The sequence below is a fragment of the Centroberyx gerrardi genome, chromosome 8, assembly GCF_048128805.1.
Source record: "Centroberyx gerrardi isolate f3 chromosome 8, fCenGer3.hap1.cur.20231027, whole genome shotgun sequence".
In the NCBI taxonomy this organism is placed as follows: domain Eukaryota; kingdom Metazoa; phylum Chordata; class Actinopteri; order Beryciformes; family Berycidae; genus Centroberyx; species Centroberyx gerrardi.
This window is the reverse complement of record NC_136004.1, coordinates 30,491,984-30,504,586: the sequence shown is the minus strand read 5'-3', so window position 1 is coordinate 30,504,586 and position 12,603 is coordinate 30,491,984. Positions and strand designations below refer to the sequence as shown.

At 40.6% G+C, this 12,603-nt stretch overlaps 1 protein-coding gene across 1 annotated transcript in view; it reads left to right on the top strand.

The window, feature by feature from the left end:
• cfap299 (cilia and flagella associated protein 299) overlaps nt 1-12,603 on the top strand; it is a 76,825-nt gene that overhangs the window by 5,104 nt on the left and 59,118 nt on the right. The gene's annotated exons all lie outside the window — the stretch shown is intronic.

Sequence of the window (12,603 nt, the reverse complement as noted above, 5' to 3'; positions counted from 1 at the left end):
CAAAATAACCCCTATGTTAAAACTAAGTGGAATATTGCTTTAAGTCAATCCTCAGGCCAGTTTTATTCAAATGTTTTTCTCGAAGTGTCATTGAGCAGGGGTGCTGCTCTGTAGCTGACCCTGACCTCTGACCTCCCTGCTTATGGTTGGAGACGTTTAATTCCTATAATAGTCTATGTGTGTCCGTCAACACCCATGTGTCCTCGAGCAACACAGTGAACCGCTTTCTGCTCACTGTAAGTTGCTGAATGAGTCAGCTAAATGCTAAGATGTAAAATGTGAAACTAGTTAAACTTGGTATGCAATTTCTTTTTGACGCAGAATTCCTGTCTTCCTCCTGTCATGAAAATTGGAGGCAGTAGTGGAATCTATAGAGGAAGGTTTTGGATGCATTTTTGCGCAGGTTGTTTTGTGACAAATCGGGACATTTTACAATCTGTGGTGCGCTTGAATTTCACAAAACACAGAGGTTGGGGTTAATCCATCAGTTACATGAGGCCCCTGCATAATACCAGTCCCGAGCGAATAGGGCTTTTATTTGGACAAGGCCTGCCCATATATCTAAATTCAAGTCTAAAAACTCAACATCAAGAAGGCAAATGACAAACTACAAACGACTATAAACTGCCCCTCCTGAGGAAAGTGATCACAGAGATGTTGTTCTCATTCCTGATAAAGCCTTGCGGTTGTATCTCGTTTGATGACAAGCCAGAACAGACTCCTGATAAGACCATTCACCGGCACACACACACACACACACACACACACAGGGGTTTTGGAGGTATCCAAACATTTACCTGATAGGTGTTGAATTTGATTGAACTCTCAGATGCTTATCCAAAGGTGCAGATGTCTAGCCGTTGTTTTATTCCCCTCCCAACTTCTCTGAACATCAGTGACACTGGTGTAATGGGAGCCAACACACCTGCAGTTACAGTGATATTAGGCCACAAAGCCTTTCATCTTGTCCTAACAGGATCCAGGGAAATGTTGCAAAGGAACACTGGGACGTTATATCCACAGTTAGCCCGCTCCTTTTCCCAGCTCTGTGTCCATGTGGAGAACGTTACGAAGCCTGGCGTCCTGAAACGTGTGGCCCAGAGCCCCTAGATTTGACTGGTGCACAGTATCAGCTATTTCACCTTGATGACATCTTATCTTGCAGAATGATTTTGACATATATTTACAGAAACCGTTACCAAACCAGATTAGCACCTAGCAATGCACAACTAAATGCATGGAACTTTGTCTAAGCCAGGCACATCTGTTGAAAATGAATGTCAACACCACATGTGTAATAAGGGAGCGTAGTCTTTTCCCTTTTGGCTTCTTCTTCAGTCACTCATTTTGAATACTAAGGCACCTGTTCTTGAAACACGGAGGGAATAAATGAAAGATTTGGTTCACATACAAAGTAAAGCTCCTACCCTTCTTGGCTCTACTTTTAAGTGATTTTCCCATTATCAATTACAGTGTAGCTTGCCTTTTAATCAGCGCTCTGCAGCGGAGAGCAGAAAAAAAACTTGATTAATAAGTGGACATTGCTGGGAAAGGCATCACTCGTAACTGTTTTACAGTCTGTTTTTGAATCCTCTCCAAGGTAATTAAGCAATAATGTTGATGTTATTTCTAAAGAGAAACACTTTAAATTGGCCGTGATCCTGTTCTAGGTAAGTGACAGCCTGTACTAAATTCATTTAGAGATATTTTTTATATTGAAATTTACCCCAAAATATTCCTCTGATACCATGTGCTGTTTTTCTCACACTTTCGTCCACGTTCTGTGACCTGAGAGTAAAATGTAGTTAAAGAATATTGTATTTTGCAGATTTCACATGCAGTTTGAATTATTGCTCCAAGGCCAGCGACCTGTAGGCGAATATAAGCCAGCGTGGGATATATATATATATATGTATCACATACTTTTTAAATGGTGCTTTTGAACTAATTAACAGGGTCTACATATCGCTTTCCCACACATGGCTATTTGACATCTTGAAAAAGACCTTGACAAGACAGAAAAAAACACACAGCACCTACAGACCTTTTCCATCAAAAGTGGCAAGCTTCAGCTGTGTCTCCCTCACTGTTTAAATGCAGATTGCTCTTTCCTCTGTGGTTTTCTGATTGGATTTAAACCAATCTGACCCCCTGACCTCCTGTTGTGGTCACACTGTGAAAACACAGGCCCAGGATGCAATGTACCACCTGCAAAGGGGTTGAGCACAATCACCGCAGTGTTCTGAAAAACTAGTGTTGCTGCACAAATTGGCAGCTGTACGGTAAACAACCTGACTGTAGATTTTGTTCAGCTAACAAAGCAAATTTTTCTGCGACACCAAATTACCGAAGCGATGTTATCGAATAACGTTGCAATTGGATTTGCATTCATTTGGGTCTCCTTTCAACAAATGGTAATGTTTGTTTCAAAAACCGTGTGTGTATCTGTGAGGGAGGGAGGGAGGGGAGGGAGGGAGGGGGGGGGGGGGGGGGGGGTTATAGTCCACCAAAGATTTTAGCACCTGCAGGGCTGTCAACTCATGGCTCTGGGTAGCCATGCTGTTTCGGGAATGCCTTTTGCCTTCTCTGTAGGCCTTAACCTATGTCTCCCAAGGCATGTCTTTTTTCACCGCTCTGTCACTGCTCTATGTGTTTTTTTTCCCCTTCCTTTCTCTTCTTTTCAACCTCCCTGTGCTCTCTTGGAGACCTTTAGTGCCTGCAGGTGTATAAATAGAGCTGTTTTCAATTAAGGGCTAACCTCGCCTGTAGCGTGCATCTGATCAATGAATGCCCCTGCACCTGTGGTAATAAAATACCAAGGGAGTGGAGATAGTGCCGTGAATGCTAATCAGATGTTGCCCTGTTGTTGCCCTGTCTCATTCTTAAGGACAACACACTTCTCCTGACAGCTTGGCTGTGAAAGGGGGCTTTGCCAGCACATCACAAAAGACCAAACAAAAGAACTGGTGCTCTCATCAGACTTTGGTGAAATTCAATACGTGATAGAAAAAGAAAACTTGAATGAATGGGATGCTTAGTCAGTTGTGCGGTTGTTGGGTTAGGGTGAAGCCTATGCCAAAAGGCTAGAGTCAAGATCAACAGTCACCTCAGAAAATGAACATTTAGTGTTTATTCCTATATGCCAGAAGAGAGAATACAAATTAGCCTTTGCATGTTCATTTGTTTCAAAGCCTTAGACTTTATTTAGTCAGTTTCATACCGTGAGTACTTTAGGACATGTTTTGAATTTGGCAGGATAAAAATGTCTTGCTCTTATTATTGCATATTCTTAACCACATATCCTCCTAAACCTGTCAGATGAAGGAAATTGTGTTCTCTTCAAAGCAAACAAAAAATAAACTTTCAGTGCTCCGGCCATATATTTGAGGTCTGCACACATGATAGTAACCCATTTTTATCTTGGACAAGCAGAACATGACTTTTAATATTATAAACCCGGAGACAAGCCAGAAGACGAGGGGCGCATTGCTGAGTAGACCTGAGGCCTCGGTTTCCTCTCGGCTCCGGCTCTGGCTCGGGCCCAGGAGTCCATGTCAGCAGATGCCCTGACCTCGCGTGCTCGTGGCAGCCCTCTGAGGTTTCCATCAGGCTCCCCTCGATCGCCCCACGGCCCAAACCACAGCCACGCTCATTGTCCATTGTGCTGCTACGTTTTTACAGTCCGCCTCGAGAGTTCTCCGCTCTCTACTCGATATTAAAAGTGAGCCATCACTTACTGTGCCAAGCAAAACCAGTGCCACGAACATGCACGTACAGTGAATAGATTTCAGCGCGAATCCAACCTCCAGATGCTTAGCGAAAATAAGATTGTGGATGTGACTGACATGAGAAGCCTCACAAACTGATCCTGGACTCATTTTTACTGAGCCAAGCCCCCGCCACTCTCCACCACCGCCGCTCTGGCACGGGCCTCAGGCTATGAGGTTTTGCAGTCTCCATTACATGTGCTGTCAAGCCAATTGCCTCCCCTGCACTTTGTGATTTTGGACGGGTGTGTGACTCTGGAGCTCTCCCTGCGAGCTCTGTCCAGAGACACACATCCTGCCAGGCTCAAGCCAGCCACCACATCCCATCCACGCAGCACATAGATCAACTTATGCCACTTTTGGACTAGCCAGTGCAGCAGCGAGTGTATGACAAGCTGCCGTTTGACCTGGATGTTTTCAGATCTCAGAAGTCATCCCATATTTCATAGTAATAAGGTGATTACTGCAATAACTGTCTTCTTTCATTGGCTACATTTGGCATGTGAGAGGCCAACAAAATATTATGACCTATTTTTAATCAAAAGGCCAATTCAAGTCAGAACCAAATGGTAGCTCATGCATTTTGTTCAAAGACTGGTTGTACAAAAGTCACGGTTTGGTATGTACCTCCATGCTGGGGTCACGGTTCTGTATGCTTTCGGTACTGCGGAGGAGAAATGTTAATTCATAACATTTCTCTTCATAAATCTTCACTTTTCATTTATTATTGATTAGAGGGGTTTCCATTGTGCCAGATGGATAGCTAGCTAATGGAGAAGGCTGCACCTGTTCATCTCTATGGACTTGCTTGGGAGTATTAGGATTATAAACAAAATGTAATGTACAGCTTTGCCTATTAGAGTACAAATGACATCAGTAGTAGAAGCAAGTGTCTAATTGGAGCAAATTCATCTGTCACATTGAGTGTTGTGTTTCAGTGTGGAAACTGGCTACCATAAAAGAAGTGGGATTTATGACTTTTCATTTTCTCCGATAGTGATTTCTGATGGATCAGTCAGTCCCTTAGGGAGTTTTCCACAGGTCAAAGTTCTACTTGTCCCATTTATTACAATAAAATGATATTCACAGTTCATTATATACAGCAGCAAAATGACAAAAAAATAAAGAACAAAAGAGTAAATTGAAAATTAAAAAAACTCAATCAATTTGAAATGTATGATTTTTAACAACTCCAGAAGTTGTTGCAGTTGTTGCACTTACTTAATAACCAACTAATCAAAGACTTTTGTAAATGTAACCAGCAGTGACATGGAAAAAAAACAAATAAAACCACAGCGGAAATTCATGAGACTGTCTCTCCATTCATCCGTTTTGCACACGTACATTAATCAGATGTGACGATGGTTCTGCCGGCTCTTGTCCCGGGACATTAATTGTATAAAAAATATAATAAAATCTACTTTACAAAATCTGAAATTTCTCGGGATATTCCACATTTTTGCCTGAAAGAAGAGCGAGATCACTGAAAGAAGTTTTCAAAAAAAGTATTATATTGAAAGATGAGTTTCTTAATGACAACTGCTTTCTGCTCAACTCACTGACAAGACGCTCTCCATTTGCATCAGGGTTAGGGTTCATCTTGAAGGCCAAACTAGGGCGCTGCAAAATGAAATGAACTTCACACAATCATGGGCAGACCCTGGAAACTTCGCCCAAACACTTGTTATGATCATGTTGGCATGACATACCAATTGAATTTTCGTGGAATGAACATTTTCTTCTTTCTTTCCCTATGCCTATAAATTTGGTCTTTTGCCCTGATGGTCATGTGCGTTACAGTTGATGGCACACAATTTGGGAAAGTACACAAGATGCTGATGTAGCACCTGTCGCTAGGATATAGAGGGCGCATGTTACCTTAAAAAAAAATTAGATGGATGTTTGCTGTGCATTCTGGCTCTGCAAATCATCATTCCAGAGATGGCAAAGCTCAGTGATGTTAAACTCAGCACATTTAAAGCCTGTTAGTACCTTCTCCTTTGACAATTCCTTAAAAACTCACATACATCTCGGTTAGCTGTGGAGAGCCGTCAAATTGCTTTAAATACCATTCCGATTGATCAGAGGCCAATTCATTTGCTACAAGTTGTTTTTTTAATAAGTACGTTTTTTTGTCAATAAGTAAGTTTACTGCCCCACAGCACAAAATGACCATAATACATCTGTTGATGGTTGAAAGGGTTATTGATCAATACCAATGACTCAACAATTACTTAACCAAGTACTGATATTTCTTTCAAAACTCACTTTCCAGCCCAATTCCTATACTGGTTGCAGATAAAAGTTGAAAAAGGTCATAGATTACTTAATACCCCTTTTACTGTGTTAACCACATACTCACATTTGCCTTTGCGGTATTAGTGGAAATCATGGCAACATTTATGGCATGTTAGACAGAAATATGTGTATATATTATTAAATTGTTGCTGTTGCTAGAGTCTTCATACTAAGCCAGAGGACCATAGGCCTCTGCCCTGTAAGACTTTGTGCCAGAGCAAAGATTCTGCGCTGACTACCAGGGCTACTGAGCATTAAGAGCAATGGGGACCACTTTGATGGCTGACTGAAACCCTTTGAAGATAGACATCTTTTTCTTTTTTTTTCCCGTCATCCCACTGTTTTATTCATAGCTGCATCAAGCCAGGCATGACTCTGATCTTTGTGTCTTGAGTCAGCACAGGGAGGGATCGCATCTCCCCGAGAAAACAACCACAGCATTAGGATGTGAGCAATTATGTGTGAGCAAAGACGTGTTACAGAGCCAGGCACAAATGATACTCTCTAGGCCTGTTTTCATTAGCTTCACAAGAGAATGCTACCATTTGCATTATTTATTTTCTTTAGGCTGTTTTCTGTGTGCTATCAGAGATAAATGCGAAATGTGGATAGATACATTTTTTTATTTCCCAGTTTCATGTAACTCTTAATTTAGACAATGAGTGATGGATTTGTTTAAAGGGATAATGTAATATATTGACATTTATTCCATTATGTTTCTTCAAGAAGAATTTGTCACATTGTAGGGAAAAACACATTTTTGTGACACTTTAAACACAGTTAATGAAGTATTCATAACAACAGGACATGGGTTTACAGATACAGACCGGAGATAAAAACATATAGAATCATGACACATATAAAAACATCAACTAACTCAAGTGGTCTAAATTAGTCCGCTCCCCATCAACAACTCAAAACACAAGTTAACAAGAATATAGATCACAGTCTGCAGTTTACAACATCTTGGCCCACTAGTGATCAAAATAAGTGACTACTAATAGCCTTCCTCCTGCTGTGGGACAAAAGCCCGGGAGCTTTAGATCCTGGGCCTCAAGCCTTGAACTTAAGCACCAATGGCAAAATTTCTTGTAACATTAGTCCTAGGCATATTTCCATAATTACTATAATAATTACCAATATATGGCAGAAGTCCTCAGTTTTTTTTCCACATTTGTCACATTCTGTATTGACACAGTTCACTTAACTAAAGAACTGTTAGTGTTCCTCATTCAAACTGGAATGAAGCACCCTACTCTTACTAGATGTCCCTGAGTCCTAAAAAACGTGAGATGTTTCGAGTTTGAGATTCTTAGGTCAAGGTGTTTCCAGCAGCCCTCCAGATCGGTAGCTATGGTAGTTTCTCAACCCACAGATTTTTTTCTGCACAATGAGTAAGTCAAAGATTCAGATTTATGTTTTATGTTTGATCCCTTTGGGGCCCCTGCTGTAAATTTGGACTGAAAGGGAAAACAAATCAATTGCCCAGCTGTTATTGGCCTCCTGTCACTCATTACATTTCGCGAAATCAATAGAAATAACATGGTGGATGAGAGGGTTTGTCGTAGTTTAGGTGGCATATCCCACTCCCCTTAAAGTGCCATGGCACTGCTTCCTCTATATCTCCATCCTATGGATGCTGTGGCTGTCACACTAAACCACTTTCTTTATTTTTCCACAGCGACTTCAATGCTATGGAAAAATAAAGAAAGTGGTTTATAATAAGCTGTTGCAGCAATTAGTGACTTGCCAAGGATGGGATTTGTTCAGCTTTATCTCTCACATCCTTTACCCATGGGCTCAAAAGGTCTCTGATGTTTGATTACCCGCGATAGAAACCGCCCCCACTCCCCCCTGCTTAGTCCCCCCCTGCCCTGATGCAGGGGTGGAAGTGGTTTTCACATTATATACTGTAGCTCTCGCCATAAAGCTACCAGGCCGCGCTGTCATCTTCTGCTTTGTAGTTGTGAGTGCTGTAAATAGAGGATGCGTATGATGGATTCTGCAGTAAGGTACTGTCTGGAGCAGAGGCCCGTCCCACTGCAGGACTCACTGTGTGGGACCTGGCCAAAGCCCCCAACACATAGGTTCATTATTGCCACCTTGTTTGCATTCATTTAGGAGTGTGTGACTTGAGTTTTGAACAAGAAAGAGCCGAGTTCCACATACTGAATAAATAAATCTAACAGATTACAAAACCACAAATAAGGCATAGATAGAAGGCTTGTGTGAATTTTATTGTTTACTAAGGAAACGGTTCAGTAATAACCAGTATGATGAGTTGAAGAAGACTTTTAAGTGATTTTGTGATAGCCTACAAGTTGCTTTGCATTAAATTGTTGGCTAATAAACCGATGAGGAAGAAACCACACTGTCAACATGTGCAACCCAGACAGCCATTGGGGGATGAGGTCTTCTTGTTCTCTCATACTAGGACTTTAACCGACTAGATTTTTTTTTTTTTTACTTTGATGTTGTCTGTAGCTGCATCCAAATCTACACATCAAATTTCACTTTGCAGTCAAACATTGAAACGATCTGCCTTCAGTACGAGCCGACATGCATCTGAATCACTGCAATATTACTCTCGCAGTATCATTGAATCGGGCAAAGCTGTACTTTAGCTGCCAGCAACTGCAGGTTTTGTCTGCAAATAGAATACATCTAATTTAGCCCCCTAAGAATTCAATGTTTAAAGGATGACAATGATTTGCTTGATCCACATTCAAAAACACATACTTCTAAGGCAGGAATGCAATGTACAACCTCCCCAACCCCCAAAAGCCAGGGTGGCCACAATACACAAAGAGGGCTCAGGTAGAATATCATGTGTAGCACATGTGTAACTGATACATTCAGCTCATTGTAATCAGAGGTGACAGAGGATTTTAGAAAAAGCCCAAAATAAAGTAAATTGTCATGCTGTGTGGAATTTCCCTTGACGTCCACCAGCCCAAAATAATATTTTCCATAAGATTCATTTTCCCAAGCACTCTCAGGAAAAATATGCTGGTACAGTATGTGTTGATTCTCGAGAAATCACTGTATTATTGAAAGTTCCCATCTGCCATACTGTTGAAAGGTACGGGCTAATGAAAGCTTCAATCTGTTAATCTGTCTCGAGAATAAAAGAAGAAATTATTTCAAAGCACATCTGTTACCCGTCATGAAATCAAAATCTCTCAGAAAACCACCATTTAGCCAATTGCCGAATATTTATTTGCAAAATGAAAGCCAAGAATTAAGGAGGAATGCTAACCTCCATCCCACAAAGAACTTTTTAATGACATTCCATTAATTATGCCTGGAATTGTTTGCTGTTGCAAATTTTGGCACTTGTGAAAGAGGACACACCTTGGTACAGATCAAATTTGTTTGGCAAGGGTGATGAAATTGCACAAAGTTGGAGCTTGGGGCAATGTGCTATATTGAATTTCTTAACCATTCCCTGCAGTAAATATAGCTGTTCCTCTCAGCTGTGCAAACAGATAATAACATTGACTTGGAGACCAGTAGAGAGATGAATCATTATTGAGATTGCAGGTCAATGACAGTGAGGTGAGCACAGATCATAAGGTGAAGGATGGGAGTATATTGGGTTGTAAACACATGATCTGCAGTCCTTTGGATGGGAGGCAGAGTGCAAGCAAAGAAGTGCATGCAAACTGAGTTCAACACAGAGGACAAATACCACAAATTGGATTATGTGACAATACCATGAATTGGACATGCCATTTCCACCTGTTTATTAGTAAAAACGCTTTGGGTAAGGTTAAGGTTGGGGCCAGATTTAGACTACTAAAACTAAAACTTTGGTTAAGGTTAGGCAACTAAAACAATTGTAACAATTGTAATGAATTTGGTGTTATATCATGGCCAGGAAGCTACACAACCCAAGGTACTACCAAAGTTCAGCATCACTTTTAATGGTAAAAGCCAAACTTCTTCCAAAAACCAGGTTTTACATTTAATGAATGTTGATTAACCGCCACATTAAGCAATTACTTGATGAATTGGCAGTTCTTGATGATTCAGCAAGATCCTATTTGGAAATTTATGGTGATGCAATAGCTCAAGGAATAATTTACAATTTGTCACATTCTCTCATTCATTAGACGCCAACTCTGCAGAGGCTTTATTCAAACCTGTGTTTATTTTTATGGGGCTAAATCTACACAATGAAATCATCTAAGCCGATAGACATTAGAAAGATACATTTCAAAACAACTGCCCGGGTTTGCAGAGTGTAGGTATTGCTGAAGAGATGCTGGACTAAATAAACTGTTTGAAACATCATTTTAGGAGGCACCAGGTCCAGCGAACAGGCCCCTGGACCAGGTTTTGGTTGAGCACGTTTCACTCCACTGCTCTGTTTATACACATGTAAACACACTTGGTGGATCGTTGCTCAGCAGTGACAGCTGTTCACCCCCAGCAGAGCTAGATAAAATGTTACATAAACTCCAGTTTATAACGCATTGAACAACAGGTTCATAACGGCTAATGGACACATTGATGAATGTATGAGTCAGTCTTTGTCTGTTTTCATAGGTGTTGATGTCATAGTTATGTTATTTGTGGCATAGTGGAAGAGCGAGTCCATTTATCGAGTGAAAATTTCAAGGCCTCCTGACGATTGCCTACTAGACTCTTCTCCTGTACTGTATCCATAGGCTGGTTCCCAAGACTACTACTAATTTATATACTTGAGGCTATGATGCATGCTTTTGTGTTTTCTCCTTCCATAGTTTTCTTGGACAGTGGACTTTACAAAATAATAAAGGAATGACTGGCTTAAAGCCCTTATCCATGATTGCATTATGGCATCCCGTGTTGAAACACTGCCTTCATTACCTCTGCCAAGGAGGTTATGTTTTCGGTGCCGTTTGTTTGTTTGTTTGTCTGTTAGCAGGATTACGGAAAAACTACTGGCCCGATTTTCATGAAACTTTGTGGAAGGGTGTAGCATGGGCCAAGGAAGAACCCATTCAATTTTGGAGCGGATCCGGATCCTTGGCGGAGGTCTGTGCTCTCCGAGTGCCCTTCTAGTTAATCTAATGTGTTTGATTAGAGACGTTTTTTTTCCCTCAAATATATTGACTAAGCTATTGAAATAACGACTGGCAGTATGTGAGAAGTTATGCATGTGTTTTAAATGTATTTCGAGGTTGTAAAGGGTTGTTTACAATATTGAAGTGAACACTGAAATAAAAGCGGAGTTTAGTGCATGACGTGGAGCGTAGAGCAGGTCAAGAGTGGAACCTCCACGACACTAACCAAGTCTTAAAGCCCAAGTCTTAAAGACCTGGGAAACTGCTCTTGAATAGCCTTTATTTTCCCCTGATGTCAGTTGAGTATCTTTTTAGAAATTCATCAAGGTTTGAAAGACCAGAGAGGCCGTTTACTGGATAAAGACAGTTGACGTGTCCTAAGCAACAACTGCAGCCAGGAAGGGTGTGGATTTGCAGTTTTATCCACAATCCCTTATTTGGACATATGACACTAAGATACATCACTTGTATTTTCATGGATAAATAGCAGGAAAAAAATAATAATAGTGATTTGACATTGTTGTTGTAAACAATGGGTCCGCTCTATTAGGGTAATATAAAATAAATAGTAATAATATAAAAGTTCTCAATTCCAAGACACAAACGATAATCAAAATATAAAGCTGCTAGCTGATGGAACAAAATGAATTACAGAGAGGTCAGTTTGAACAGTTCTTTACACTTTCAACTGTAGAAAAAGAGACACCTTTCACCTTTTCTAACGTGACAAGGAGCCATCTTAGTCTCAATTTCAGTTTTAAAATTCTGATCCTGTCCTTTCAGTATTTTTTAAAGTGGAGGTGGTTTGTAGTGTCTTAGATTGATTGATTAGAAATGGAAATTCCGTCGATATCCACATCTGCATTTATGTCACAAAGAAGCATTTGTAGAAGTAGTTTTCTACTGTGTCTGCTTCATCTACTGTATTTTATGTAATGTATTGTGGTTCATACAAGAATGGCTCAAGTGTGGATTCTGGTAAAATGTGGTTGATAATGTGACTTGCATTTTTGACAGTGGCATTCCTGTCTGCAGCCATAGTTACCTCAGCTTTTGGAAATAAGCAGAGCTCACCAGCTAACTGGCTAATTTGCTCGCATTTTGCTACACTCCCATAACAAAACAGTCCCACCCTTGAGGCGAAGGAGGCGTGGAGCCAACAGAGAGACATCTCCTAAGAGTTGTAGTTTTCAAAATCATTGCGCAAGGATTCATGATGCAATTTTGACAATTTTACCAAATCCTGAAACCTAGACTTAGGAATACAAAAATATCCTAGCAGAGTTGGTATTTCCAATCAGAAGCACTGATACTCCTATGTTCACCTACTAAATTTGATGTGCTGTATGTTTTTTTGCGGTGCTGCCTTCTTTTAACTGAAAGCAATATTCAGCACAACAGCATACATACAGTGCAAAAGTAGTTTCATCTGTTAGGACAGATGCTAATGTGCTTTTCTCAACAAGCCAGCTGATGACTATTCGCAT